Below are 15,066 nucleotides of genomic sequence, written 5' to 3'. Positions count from 1 at the left end.
CTTGCCTTCTGCTAGCTTTTGAATGTGTTTACTCTTGCATCTCTAGTTCTTTTAATTGTGATGTTAGGGTGTCAATTTTAGATCTTTCCTGCTTTCTCTTGTGGGCATTTAGTGCTATAAATTTCCCTCTACACACTGCTTTAAATGTGTCCCAGAGATTCTGGTATGTTGTATCTTTGCTCTCATTGGCTTCAAAGAACATCTTTATTTCTGCCTTCATTTTGTTATGTACCCAGTAGTCATTCAGGAGCAGGTTGTTCAGTTTCCATGTAGTTAAGCGGTTTTGATTGAGTTTCTTAGTCCTGAGTTCTAGTTTGATTGCACTGTGGTCTGAGAGACAGTTTGTTATAATTTCTGTTCTTTTACATTTGCTAAGGAGTGCTTTACTTCCAATGTGGTCAATTTTGGAATAAGTGCAATGTGGTGCTGAGAAGAATGTATATTCTGTTGATTTGGGGTGGAGAGTTCTGTAGATGTCTATTAGGTCCGCTTGGTGCAGAGTTGAGTTCAATTCCTGGATATCCTTGTTAACTTTCTGTCTCTTTGATCTGTCTAATGTTGACAGTGGAGTGTTAAAGTCTCCCATTATTATTGTATGGGAGTCTAAGTCTCTTTGTAAGTCTCTAAGGACATGCTTTATAAATCTGGGTGCTCCTGTATCGAGTGCATATATATTTAGGATAGTTAGCTCTTCTTGTTGAATTGATCCTTTTACCATTATGTAATGGTCTTCTTTGTCTCTTTTGATCTTTGATGGTTTAAAGTCTGTTTTATCAGAGACTAGGATTGCAACCCCTGCTTTTTTTTTGTTTTCTATTTGCTTGGTAGATCTTCCTTCATCCCTTCATTTTGAGCCTATGTGTGTCTCTGCATGTGAGATGAGTCTCATGAATACAGCAAACTGATGGGTCTTGACTCTTTATCCAATTTCCCAGTCTGTGACTTTTGATTTGATATGAAATTTTGGGTTGAAAATTCTTTTCTTTAAGAATGTTGAATATTGGCCCCCATTCTCTTCTGGCTTGTAGAGTTTCTGCTGAGAGATCTGCTGTTAGTCTGATGGGCTTCCCTTTGTGGGTAACCCGACCTTTCTCTCTGGCTGCCCTTAACATTTTTTCCTTCATTTCAACTTTGGTGAATCTGACAATTATGTGTCTTGGAGTTGCTCTTCTCGAGGAGTATCTTTGTGGCGTTCTCTGTATTTCCTGAATTTGAATGATGGCCTGCCTTACTAGGTTGGGGAATTTCTCCTGGATGATATCCTGCAGAGTGTTTTCCAATTTGGTTCCATTTTCCCCGTCACTTTCAAGCACACCAATCAGACGTAGATTTGGTCTTTTCACATAATCCCATATTTCTTGGATGCTTTGTTCATTTCTTTTTACTCTTTTTTCTCTGCACTTCTCTTCTCACTTCATTTCATTCATTTGATCTTCAATCGCTGATACTCTTTCTTCCAGTTGATCAAGTCAGTTACTGAAGCTTGTGCATTTGTCACGTAGTTCTCGTGTTATGGTTTCATCTCTATCAGTTCTTTTAAGGACTTCTCTACATTGGTTATTCTAGTTAGCCATTCGTCACATCTTTTTTCAATTTTTTTAGTTTCTTTGTGCTGGTTACATAGTTCCTCCTTTAGCTCTGAGAAGTTTAATTGACTGAAGCCGTCTTCTCTCAACTTGTCAAAGTCATTCTCTATTCAGCTTTGTTCTGTTGCTGGTGATGAGCTGCGTTTCTTTGGAGGGGGAGATGTACTCTGAATTTTTGAATCTCCAGCTTTTCTGCACTGCTTTTTCCCCGTCTTTGTGGTTTTCTCTGCCTTTGGTCTTTGATGATGGTGACATATTGATGGGGTTTTGGTGTGGGTGTCCTTTCTGTTAGTTTTCCTTCTAACAGTCAGGACCCTCAGCTGCAGGTCTGTTGGAGTTTGCCTGAGGTCCACTGCCAGACCCTGTTTGCCTGGGTATCAGCAGCAGAGGTTGCAGAAGATAGAATATTGCTGAACAGCGAGTGTTGCTGTCTCATTCTTGCTCTGCAAGCTTCGTCTCAGAGGTGCACCCAGCCGTGTAAGGTGTGAGGTGTCGGTCTGCACCTAGTCGGGGATGTCTCCCAGTTAGGCTACTCAGCGGTCAGGGACCCACTTAAGCAGGCAGTCTGTCCATTCTCAGATCTCAACCTCCATGCTGGGGGATCCACTGCTCTCTTCAAAGCTGTCAGACAGGGACATTTACCTCTGCTGAGGTTTCTGCTGCTTTTTGTTTAGCTATGCCCTGTCCCCAGAGGTGGAGTCTACAGAGGCAAGCAGGCCTCCTTGAGATGTGGTGGGCTCCACCCAGTTCGAGCTTCCTGGGGCTTTGTTTACCTACTTAAGCCTCAGAAATGGCGGGCGCCTCTCCCCAGCCTCCCTGCCACCTTGCAGTTAGATCTGCGACTGCTGTGCTAGCAATGAGGGAGGCTCCGTGCACATGGGACCCTCTGGGCCAGGTGTAGGACATAATCTCCTGGTGTGCCAGTTTGCTAAGAACCTTGGTAAAGTGCAGTATTAGGGTGGGAGTTACCCGATTTTCCAGGTGTTGTGTGTCTCAATTTCCTTTGGCTAGGAAAAGGAATTCCCTTCCCCCTTGCGCTTCCCAGGTGAGGCGGTACCTCGCCCTGCTTCAGCTCTTGCTGGCTGAGCTGCACCCGCGGACTAGCGCCAACTGTCCAACACGACATGCCCCAGTGAGATGAACCTGGTACCTCAGTTGAAAATGCAGAAATCACCCATCTTCTGAGTTGCTCACACTGGGAGCTGGAGGCTGGAGCTGTTCCTATTCAGCCATCTTGGGCGCTCCCCCAGATCTTCATCTTTTTAGTTGAAATGGATTTAAGTTTTCTGGGTACTCTGCCAATTTTGCAAGCACATTTCACCAGAAATTTACCCATTTTCTCTATATTTTCAAACATATTTTCAGAGATTCACTAAGTATTTTAACAATAGTAATACTTATTTTCCAAATATGTGGTTTATGACTGCTTTTTTATTTCTGCCCCGAGTGTTTTTCATTTTCTTCCATGTTAATCATATTTATAGTTCATTTAGTATAATGGCCTCTAAAAATTTTTGTTTTAAATGATATTTTGTTAACATATGTACTTCTTATGCCAATAAGTGCTTTTAAACTTAAATTCCACTTTCGTGTTATTAATGTTATCGCTTCATCTGTCTTTCTGTCTGCATTTGCCAGGTATTTTATTCTTTCTTTTTTATACTTCTTTTATTACATTTCCTATGCATGGTTTTAAAAATAATACACTTAAAAAAACAGTCTTCAATCTCTATTTAGCATGATTCAGCTCATTCATAATAACTGTTTTAGTTGTTTCATTAAATTTTATTTCTTATGTCTCATTTTTTATTTATTATGTGTTTTACTTTGTGGTTTCCTTTTATCTTTCTTTTTACTTTGATTTGATTAGGTCACTATTTTCCCCAAAATCTTCTAATCAATTATACATTTACACTGTATTTTCCTCTTCAGTAATGGTTACTGTCCTTTCTCTATCACTTATAAACACATTTCTCAACCATTATATGAAAACAAAAGAACACTCGGTTTTCCCTATCCAGTTGCTTTATCCCCCACTGCTTCTCCTCAAAGGAAGGTGAAATTTCCAGAATACTTTACTTCCTCATTCTCTCCCTCTAAAGACAAGATCATTATTGTGTTTTATTTACATATTTTCCTCCACTCTAAGTTCTTAGGCTTTGTTGAGGCAGTTCAGTACTTTATTTGCAATCTGTTGTATGTATGCTTCCTCTTTACAGATTGGCACCTCTGTATCAAAAGTGTATTTAGCAGTTGTAATGAACCTGTACTGGTTGTGGACAGTGGCTGCCTGACAATGATTTTACTTCACATAATTTTGTATTTTTAGTTTTATAATTGTCTCAGTTTCATACTTAGGCTATATCAGAGTAAACAACATGTGAGTCATTTTGGCTCAGCCTCAGCTGCAATGTAGGCATATTGGCTGGAAACAGGACCTTCAAGCCTGAGAAGGCTGACAAATCTTGGAAAAAAGGTTCTCAACTTGTCCTTCATTGAGCAGTGCAGAAAGGCAAAGAATTATAAAATCTGAAACATCCACTGGATTTGGCAAGTAGGTCAATGCTGCTTCCAAGGGAGAAATTACTTAGTGGAATAATAGGGAGTATCTATTAGTTAGAGATGCTTCCAGTTGCAAGTTGTAGATAATCTAATAGTAGCTTAAAATAACAAAATATCTAGTATTTGGTGTATTTCTAATTGCTCAATGAAGCCTCTGAAGTTCCATGCGCTTGATAATGGCTTTCTTATCTTTGGTGTGCTGGCATACTATCCTCATGGTTTTTGTCTCATGATCATAAGATGCCTTCTGCAGCTACATACAGTTATCATGTTTGCATTAAAGTCAGGAAGAAGAAGGTAAGTGTAGTTTCCCATTCCTTCAATATTTTATGCCATGGAAGCAAAGCTTTCCTAGGAATCCACCAATGGTCTTCCTCTTCTTCCTTATTAGCCACTATCAACTGCAAGGGGGTTGGGGAATTGACAACACGACTTTTCAGCCACTGTAGTAGGAAGTGGCAAGAGAGCAGGGAAATTGGGAATATTTCTTGTTTAATAAACCATCAGTGATTCCTCAAAAGCTAGATTTCAGGGGATTGAAGAGTATTTGAAGGAGTAAGGTGCTAAGTAAAACCAGAGCTTAGCTATTTTCACACTACTAACATCTGGGCATTCATTTGACATTAGCTGTGATGTCTTTTGAAAACTAGATGAGAAACTCAGGATAGTAGAAAGTGCATACTATTTGGAATTAAACAAAATTTGTCTTCAAATCGTTGCTCTGAAACTTTAACCTTGAGAAATTACTTAAACTCAACTGTAAAAGTGAAGTGTAATAATACATTTTATTAAGAATGAATACTATTCTAAGCATTTGTCAAAGAGTAAATGCTCAGTTAACATTAGCTTTTTCTCTATTCCTGTTAATCCTAGAAACTTCCTGTTTTCTTTATGATAGTATCCATCTCTGATATAAACTGAGACATGTTTCTTTACCCATATTTAAAAAATTGTACATATGTTTGCAAGAGAACTCTTACCTCAGTTTTTTTTCTTTCCAGGATCGAAGATTAGCATGCACAAATTAGCTTTAGCATATTTACTAGACTGAATTAAAATAAGTTTTAACTATTCAATCTTTTTAATTTATTTACTTTTTAACTGCAAAATGTACTACAAGCTAAAAGTAAAACAGGTCCCAAAACTGACACCTGTAGATTCCATTGTCAGGAAGTTGAAACAATTGTTGGACTGCTGCCACAGAATGGCAGTGGTGAGCTGCAATTGGCAGCTGAGGCGTCATCCTCCCAGGCCTTAGCTTAGCTTAGCATCTTCATCATTTTGTTCTGAAATAGTAGTTTGAAACAGTAGTTTCTGTGGAGGTGTCTTTGTATTAAGTAATCTCACTACTTTCAAAGTTTGTTTTGTGGTATTTCACACTACTTTTCAACCAAAAGAGATAATTACACTTAATATACGAGTGATTCTATGTGTCAGAATGTGCTATATGCTTTCTAAGCTTTTACATCATTTATATCTTCTCCCAAGAGCCCTAAGAAATTACTATTGGAACTCCATTTTAAAGGAAAGAAGTTGAGATTAGCACATTTGGAGAAATTCATATAGTTAATAACTGACAAATTTGAAATTTGATGCCAATTTTAGTTAAATTATCAAGATCATTCATGTTAATCATGGAATGTTCTCTTTCCTCTTAAAACTTGCTCTAAGGCTTGGGTTCTTAACCTGGGTCTAAGGGTTCATGAACTCGAATGGGGAAAATTACATCTTTATTTATTACTGAATTTTTTAAATTTAATGATTCTTTAAATCATGAATTTGGCAACGAACAACAGTAGGTAGCATTAGCAGTACCTGTAATTTTGTGTCCAGTAAGAAATATGTACAATTTTTATATCTCACAGTTACTTCAGATATCACAAAATATTATTTATACTATTATTACTTCAAACATTTTAGTAGTTATTAGGGTTGCTGCTGATGATTGACAAGGCTGGCCAACTGTCAGGCAATCCTACTGGTGGTTATTCATCAACCCAACAGTAACACAACATCGTTAGTCACTCTGATATCTACATTGCTTTACAGTATTCCTTACTGAGGATTGTCTGTTGATCAGTATGTGGAAAAAGAAATCATTTTCATTGTTAAAGTTTTGTGGAGTTATATTAAAAAATGACAAAATAGGCTACCACACAAACAAATGAAGCTCTGATACATGCTGCAATATAGATAAACATGTAAAACACTATGCCAAGTGAAATAAGCCAGATACAAAAGGACAAAAATGATTCCACTTACATGAGACACCTAGAATAGAGAAATTCACAGAGAGAAAGTAGATCTTTATTACAGGGGCAAGAGACAGTGAGGAATTGAAAGTTATTGCTTAATGGGTAGAGAGTTTCTGTTTGGTGTGCTGAAAATTTTTGGAGGCGGTGATGGTTGCATGACATTGTGAACTGTAATTAATGCCACTAAATTATGCATATTAATATGTCAAATTGTTTTTTACATATTTACCACAATAAAAAGTATATAATTTTAAAAAAAGATTTTGCACAATGAGATAGTAATAGTTTAAAGTGAAAATTCCTAACTTTCTGTTAAGACACTGCTGACTTCTGTAAAAGATATCTGGGTTACAGTGTACCAGGAAAGTTCCATCACTTTGACAGTGGAAAGAACTGTTTAAAAGAACATCCCACTTTTGCCAACAGAGGGAACAGGATTATTATGTGAGTTATCTGAATCAGTGGTGTCCCATCTCTTGGCTTCCCTCGCCCACATTGGAAGAAGAAGAATTGTCTTGGGTTACCCATAAAATACACTAACACTAACAATAGCAGATGAGCTAAAAAAACCAAAATTGCAAAAACAATTTAATGGTTTAAGATGTTTCTAAATTGCGTTGCGCTGCATTCAAAGCCATTGTGGGCAGCATGTGGCCCACAGGCCTCAGGTTGGACAAGCTTGATCTAAAGTGTTGTAAGTTTTCTTGGCAGCAACAATTCTTCAGTTTATTTGGTTTTTGGTTTATATTCTCTTTTTGGACACTGCCTTTGCTATAGAGTAAAACTGACAGGTGATTGAACAAACTGATAGTGCGCCTAACATACCTGACACCCAGAATGGATATTTTACGCCTCCCCTTTGTGTGAGAAAATTATCTTCAGTAGAAATCATGAAATGGAATTAATAATAATAATAATGATCAGAAAGGAAATAGAGATAGTGAAATATTCTTTTATTAAACTCTGAATATGTATTCATGCCAACAATAAAAAAGGAAAAAGTAAGAAATGATATTTGAAAATTTTATTAAACTTGTACCTACATGTTGGTCTGTTTTAGCAATGCAATAATTATAGTTTAATAAATATTCAAAGAACAATTAAACTTCAACTGTAAAGATATTTTTCAATAAAATATTCAATGAAAATATTCATATTCATTTTACATATACACTAAAATGTGTACTTATCAAATACAAAAAATTACACCTCACAAATTGTTTTACTAATTTAGCTTTAAACGCACATAAAAACTCCAGTGGCAACAGAGATGGAATTGAAGTAAGTCAATTCTGTTTTTCTATCATTAGTCACTATACTGTCATTGTTTATTCATAATCTATTGTTTCAAAGTAGGACATAAGTAGTACTGTAGAAGTTAGAAAAACGAACTAAGTCCTGAAATGAGCTGGAGATTCCAAATTCTTACTGTCCAATCAACAATTATTAATTGTTAAAATAAGTGGCTTAGCTGGTAGTTGAGTCTGAAATGTGCAATGCCACCTATTTAAGAGAGATTATTTGAATTAGCTTCCAGGTAGAATATGTTTACTAAAGTTTAAGTAATAGAAATGTGCTAATTTGAATATTACAGATACATTATTAAAAGACAATGGTAATTGCAGGAATAGCAACTTAGACCAACAAAAGATTTTTGTGTATGAAGTGGGGAGGAGTACTTTGTGACTGACATTACTTAGAATAGTGACTGCAAAGGTGTAATATAAAGCGGAGCAACTTTAGTTGGTTTTATTATTGTTTTAAAATTATCTACAGGCAATGCCTTATTGCCTCCACCTGGACAAACTGCTGCCATTGTCTCACTCTTGGCAGTGCACTGGTACAAGTTGTATTACATTATTATTTATGAAAATCCCATGTATTTGAAAAATAACTTCATGAAAAAATGAAAGACAATATCAGAACAGAAAACCATTATTTCTAGGAAGGCACAGATCACCAGACATAAACCCTTTTGCCACTACCACAGCGCTCTCACCTACAAGCTCACCTACTGTCTGGGAGGTCAACCTGTACAGCCCTTTACAACACCTGCTGACACAAGTGCATGGTGCTCAGGAAGGAGGCAAGATTTTTCTGACTGCTGCTACCATCAGTGCCCACACCACCCAAGCTAACCAGGAGGCCATGAGCCACTCACCCACCTTGTATGCTGCTAACTACGACCTCCTTTGAGAAAGCCACCACACAAAGACTATAACCAAGGAAATCAAAGAATCTTTGCCATTGACTCCCAGAAGCAAAGCCAAATGGCCCCACTCAATACACACCATATCACTTCCTCAAAGAAAAAAATCACCTGTGGTGTGATCTGAAGGGGAGATGCCATCACTTTGTCTTTAATTCGGGTGTCTACCTTGAGTATAGTAAACAAGGTGTTCATATCTATGAGTGCTTGTCTAGTCTCTCTGAATACAGTTTCCAGAAAGTTCAGGGGTAATGAAAGCTGAAAAAGCAGTCCATTCACCATTACTAGATTTCCAACAGTAAGGGTACCTGCCACAATTTCCTGACTGGTGAGGATCATTATAGCTGTTAAACCAACACTGAAAATAGCACTTTAACCAAAGTTCAGCATAGCCAGAGTAGAGGTACTTTTCAATGAAGCAGTCTCATACGTCTTCAAAAATCCGTCATATCTCTGTGCTTCATATCTTTCATTATTAAAATACTTCACAGTTTCATAATTCAGCAGTGAGTCTATAGCAGCATTACCTGCATCATTATCTGCTTTGTTCATTTCTATTCTAAATCTAGTTCTCCACTGTGTGACTGCAACTGTGAATGCTGTGTATGTACCAAGTGTTCCGAGGGTTACCAAAGCAAACTGAGCACTGCATTTGTAATAAAAAACACCACTGACAAGCATCACTTCAAACATGATAGGAAGAAAGTACTCAGGTACACCAAAGTACTCAGGACAGAACTGATACCCCTTGTTCCTCTGTCAACAGCCTTAGATAAATCTCCAGTCTGTCTGCTCAGGTGAAAACCCAGATTCAGGTTGTGAAGATGGAGAAAGACATTTTTGGCTATTCTTCGGATTGAATTTTGTGCTAACTTGCCAAATATTGCATTTCAATCTTCATTAAAAACAGCAGCTCGGGCTCTTGATACACCACAGCCAATCAGAACTGCTGTTGCCATGGTTGCAACTGTATTTGGTGCATCACTCAGGTTCAGCAAGTTTCCCAACATCTGGTTGAGGCTGTCTACAGCATATTTAAACATGAAGGGAACCACAATGTTCATGGCCTTTGCACCACCCCAAAATCTCAGAGAAATGGCAATTCTAGCTCGTAAATCTGGCCTGTCTTTGGGCTACACATAAGAAACCATTGCTTTTATGATTTTCCGAGTAGTCAACATCTTTTAATCATTCTTTTGGGTCTGTGTGGAGTCCTCCTCCTGCATGACCATGCCAACATGTCCTCTTTTCTATCAGTGGCCATACCTGGAGAGCCTTTGCAACAGCTAAGAATTGCCTTGAATTGTCTTTTCCCACTCTCTGCCATGTGATACTTTTCAATGACTTTGGGATCTGCTGGTAGGCTGGAGGGGTTCCCAAGGCGCCGAGTTGATGTGACCTCCATTGCAGACCTGAGCTGTTAACAGTGACTAAAGGCCGGATCGGAATCGCTGAGTGCTGGCGCTTTTCGAAAGCAGCCGCTGCTGCCGCCCAACGCCAAAAACGCTCTGCGAGCAGTGCCATCTTGAGCGAGGAAAGAGGAACCGAGAGAAGAGGATTGTGGGTCACTGGCGGACTGAATTCCGTATTTTATCTTTTCTTATTGCATTTTCAGAACTGAAAATGCACTGTCAGAAGCTGACAGAGCACTGAACTAGGCTAGGGTTTTAATCCTGGCTCCATGACTAACCTACTCTATAACTTGGTACAATTCATTTCACTTTCCCGAGACTCATATTTCTTATCTTTATAATGCAGACACAGCTGATTGTTATTATTCACTGCAGTTACATTCTATAAAGTTGCCTTGAACCCTGTAGGAGCAAATACTAAATCTCTCCTTGCTTCAGGGGAGATGCAGGGTTAGATTCCTATGAGTTTTTTGTCACATTTTTGTCACCTGATCAATAAATAACCTTACTGTAAGCGTGTTTCTGTTTAAACACATCTTATGTAAGATATATCATTGATCATTAACTTTAAATCCACCGCCAACTCCCTAGAACACATGCTTGAACAGAGCTTATCTAGCAAATGCATTTTCTCCATAAGATCCATTGCAGCCTTTTTGTGCTCAGGAGCACGAGACAGCACTTCAGTGCTACATTTGGGGCTATTTAGAATTATGAAATCACCAAAAAACAAACAAAAACTGTGAAAAATGTGGCATTCAGCAAATCGTGAAATAGTGAAAAGGACACTTGTTGACAGTATGATAGCTGAAACAAGAGGACAGAGCGTTTCGTTGTTCAGCGTCAGGTGGGGATACATGCAGTGTGTCTCAAATTTTTTGTCACTGTGTTCGTGCACTTGTTCATGAATGACTGCGAAGGTGCTGTATTGATCTAGGGGCTAAAAATAGATGTTAGGGAGCAGGTGATTTTGCAAATACTGAATCCACAAATAATGAAAGTCAGCTCTATTGCTAGTCATGTCTACGGGTGGAATCTTTGGAACTTTCTTTTCAACTGGACATTGTGTTAATATATTTTCAGAAGGCCAGGGATTATGAATCAAATGACCATTTTTATTTTTTCATTCATCCATTTATGCATTTCTGCTTATTCACTAATCATTTATGACACAGCTAAACTATTCTTGGGATATAAAGACAAGTAGGATATGCCATCTGCCCTGGATAATATTTACGTCTAATTTGTAGTCTAGTGAAGTGGAAATCTAAATGGCAAGACTATGTAAATCTCTAACAGAAACCACAAAGAGCCATAATTTGTTTTTGTAAAATCCTGCTGGGTTGAATACTATCTCTTTTGTATTAAAATGTATTGTTAATCCTCAAGAAGTTTTCGAAGATATGAGATCAAACAATATTTTGGGTTAGGTCCATGACGTACTGTTATTAAAGATTCCATGGATTCAGATTGCCTAGGATGCCTAGGCTGGGGTCTAAGGAACAAATAATCAGAAAATATCACTGAGCTCGTGTTTATGAAATATTCTAGTAACATGGGAGACCATGGAAATGTGTGTTTTCTTTTCCAACTGGATTACTGATACAAAGTAGGATATACACGTGACCAAGACCAAACAACATAAATGGTTGTCAAACTTGAGCTTAAAGTTAGGCCCCGTAAAGCATCCCATAGCCATTTCTGAGAGTTTGCAAGATGCGTTTGGGAATGACTTCTCTGGTCCTTCCTCTCTTGTGTCTTTTCTGTGTCTTCAAGCTGCTGCTCTGTGAGTGCTGACTGCCTCTTTTTATTTAGTTATCCTTTGCAGTGGCTGGCATTGCTTTCTCCACCCTGGCTGTGGGAACAGCAACCACTGTCTCCTGTACCTGCTTTTCCTAAGCAAGGGTACAGGCCCTCTTAGAATTCTCCTAGTACAACCTAGATCAAGTTGTAGCTTACGGAATAATTTGCTATAGTTCTAACTTAATGGGAAGTAAATGTAATGCAGAGAATTATGTGCCATTATGCTGATCCACATACACTTGAATTCCACCAGGTAATTCATGTGGCCAAGGGTATATTTTGTCTCATTTGGAACTGCTTATAATCTTTTCACATGTTTCAGTTTAGGCCAAATTGACCCCAGGACACAAAGGAAGGTAGAAATGTATTTTTCATGCTAATATAGCACCTACTTTTGGAGACCTCATTTGTACCCCAGGATTAACCTCTCACCGGGTGATTAACAATACAAACATCTACTCCCCACAGATCTTTGTCTGTATCCATGGGAATGCGGTCTGGACTGATGACCTTAAAAAGTTCATAAAAAGTATTTTGACAAAAAGTTTGCTAAAAAATCTCTAAAAATTAAGATTAGTCAGATGTTCCCATCTTAAACTTGAATTCTCTCTGAAGTTGTGCTTGTCTATCAAACCAAATTCAACAGTATATTGAAAGGATCTTTCACCATGATCAAGTGAGATTTAGCTGAGATGCAAGGATGGTTCAACACACAAATTATTAAATATGACATACAACATTAACAGAATGAAGGATAAAACCATATGATCATACAAATACAACACAAAATGATGAAAGAAAAGTCTTTTTAATAAATGATGTTGGAAAAACTGAATATCCACATGCAGGAGAATGAAATTGGACCGTTATGACCCTCAATATATAAGAATTAACTCAAAATGGATTAATGACTTAAACATATGACTGGAAACTGTAAAACTATTAGAAGATAATATAGGAGAAATGTTCCATGACATTGGTCTGGGCACGATTCCTTCTATATGATCCTCAAATCACAGACAACAAAACCAAAAGTAAACAAATGGGATTGCATCAAATTAAAACATTTCTCCACAACAAAGGAAACAATAGAGTGAAAAGACAACCCACAGGTTGAGAGAAAATATTTGTAAATGATACACGGAAGTGGCTAATATTCAAGTTATATAAGGAATTCAAACAAATCAATAACAAGAAAACAAATAAATCAATTTTAAAACTGAGCAAAGCACCTGAATAGACATTTCTCTAAAGAAGACATACAAATGACAAACAGGTACGTGAAAAAATGCTCAACCTCACTAGTCATCAGGGAAATACAAATTAAATTCACAATGAGATGTCACCTCACACTTGTTAGAATGCCTGTTACAGAAAAGATGAAAGATAAGTGTTGATGAGAATGTGGAAAAGGAGAACTCTTATACACTTTTGGTGGAAGAGTAAATTAGTACAGTCATTACATACACTGTGGAGGTTTCTGAAAAATTCTGAAAAAATTAAAAATAGAATTATCATATGACTCAGCAATCCCTTGTCTGTGTATGTATCTAAAGGAAATAAGATTAGTATCTTGAGGAGATATCTACACTTTCATGTTCATTGTAGTATTATTCACAATAACCAAGACATGGAGTAAACCTAAGCATCCATCAACAGATGAATGGATAGAGAAAATGTGGTATATGTGCATAGTGGAATACTATTCAGCCTCAAAGAAGAAGGAAATTCTGTTGTTTGCAACAACATGGATGAATCTAGAGGGCCTTATGTTAAGTGAAATAAGTCAGGCACAGAAAGACAAATACCGCATGATCTTCCTTATATATGAAATCAAAAAGTCAAACTCAGAAACAGAGAGTAGAATGGTGGTTACCAGGGGTTGGCAGAAAGGGAGAGAATTGAGAAAATATTGGTCAAAGGTTACAAAAATTACAGTTAGGCAGGAGGGATAATTCAGTATGAAAGGGTGACTGTAGTTAAAGAATTGTATGTGTAAAAATTGCTAAAAGAGTAGATTTGAGTGTTCTCATAAAAACATGGTAAGTATGTGAGGTAATGGCTCATGTAAATTAGCTTGATTTTGTCATTCCATAATGTATACATATATCAAAACATCATGTTATACATCATAAATATATACAGTTTTAAGTTGTCAATTAAAAATCATAATAACTTAGGCTAACTAAAAAATACTAAATTTTTCTGAAAGTTTTGTTTTCAAGACACATACACTTTCCTTTTAGCATATGCTACAGTTTGATGAAAAAAATAAATGATTAAGAGAACCGCTCCTGCCTGCCAAGAAGAAATAGGGTGGCATTTACTGTGAGTTACAGATAGTAGACAGAGTAGTTCAGAGAAAAAGTGTTCTCTGTTGGTCAGGGAGAAAGTGGAACTGAATTAAGGGTCTGAATTTGATAAATAACACAGAAGTGCCTTCAGCACACTCCTAGGGATGAGAAATAAATATATCAGCCTGATTTCTGTAGAAGCTTCAAAAAAGGGAGTAGTTGGAGACAAAGTCGTCAGGCAGTAGTTTGGTCAGGAAGGATATTGAAACACTGCATAACCATTTGAACTTCATTTTGTAACATCATGCCAGCTTCCTTCTCCTTAAATCAGGCTCAGTATTGGCAAGATTTTGCTTACCTATATAAAACACCCCTACTAAGGGTGGTACCTATTGAAACAATTGCCTGGGATGGTAAGAGGGCAATTTGGAGGCTGTAAATTGGAGAATGAAAGTTCAGAGCAGGCTCCTGGGAGGACCACTGTTGGTAATGGGGAATTTAGGGATGTTGCAGAGAAATTAGAATTTTCAGGTGAGTTATGGGGAAGAGACTAGGAATTGGGGCTTGAGATAGTTGGTGAAATAGAGAGCACTTGTCTCTAAGGGGACGGAAAGGTGGGCTCCATTTGGCTCTTTTGGTTTCTGCTCCATTTATGGTCAAGGCAACAGTTCAGGAAACCGCCTTTGAAAAAACACAGTTTCCTTGGGGGCCTGCTATGTCTTGCTCATTTAAGGCTGCTCTCCAGTAAACATGTAATTGGTTCTCAGGGGCCTCTCCCTTTTTGGCAATTGCCTGCCCTCCCATGTGATAGAGGGAAAGGACTGTGATGAGGGGACAGAATAGTTTGAGAGCTAGAAAAGGGAATGGAGGGTGAAAGAGAAAATGGCTCAGGAGTGGAGGGTAACAAGAGTAACATTTGTAATCAATGTCCTATGTTACTTCAGA

General features: G+C 37.7%; 1 pseudogene; it reads right to left on the bottom strand.

The window, feature by feature from the left end:
- Positions 1-5,238: 5,238 nt before the first annotated feature.
- On the bottom strand, positions 5,239-10,136 carry LOC104676777 (annotated as a pseudogene).
- Between the last annotated feature and the right edge of the window lie 4,930 nt (positions 10,137-15,066).

Source organism: Rhinopithecus roxellana, chromosome 4 (genome assembly GCF_007565055.1).
Source record: "Rhinopithecus roxellana isolate Shanxi Qingling chromosome 4, ASM756505v1, whole genome shotgun sequence".
Lineage (NCBI taxonomy): Eukaryota > Metazoa > Chordata > Mammalia > Primates > Cercopithecidae > Rhinopithecus > Rhinopithecus roxellana.
This window is presented reverse-complemented; position numbering and strand designations above follow the sequence as displayed.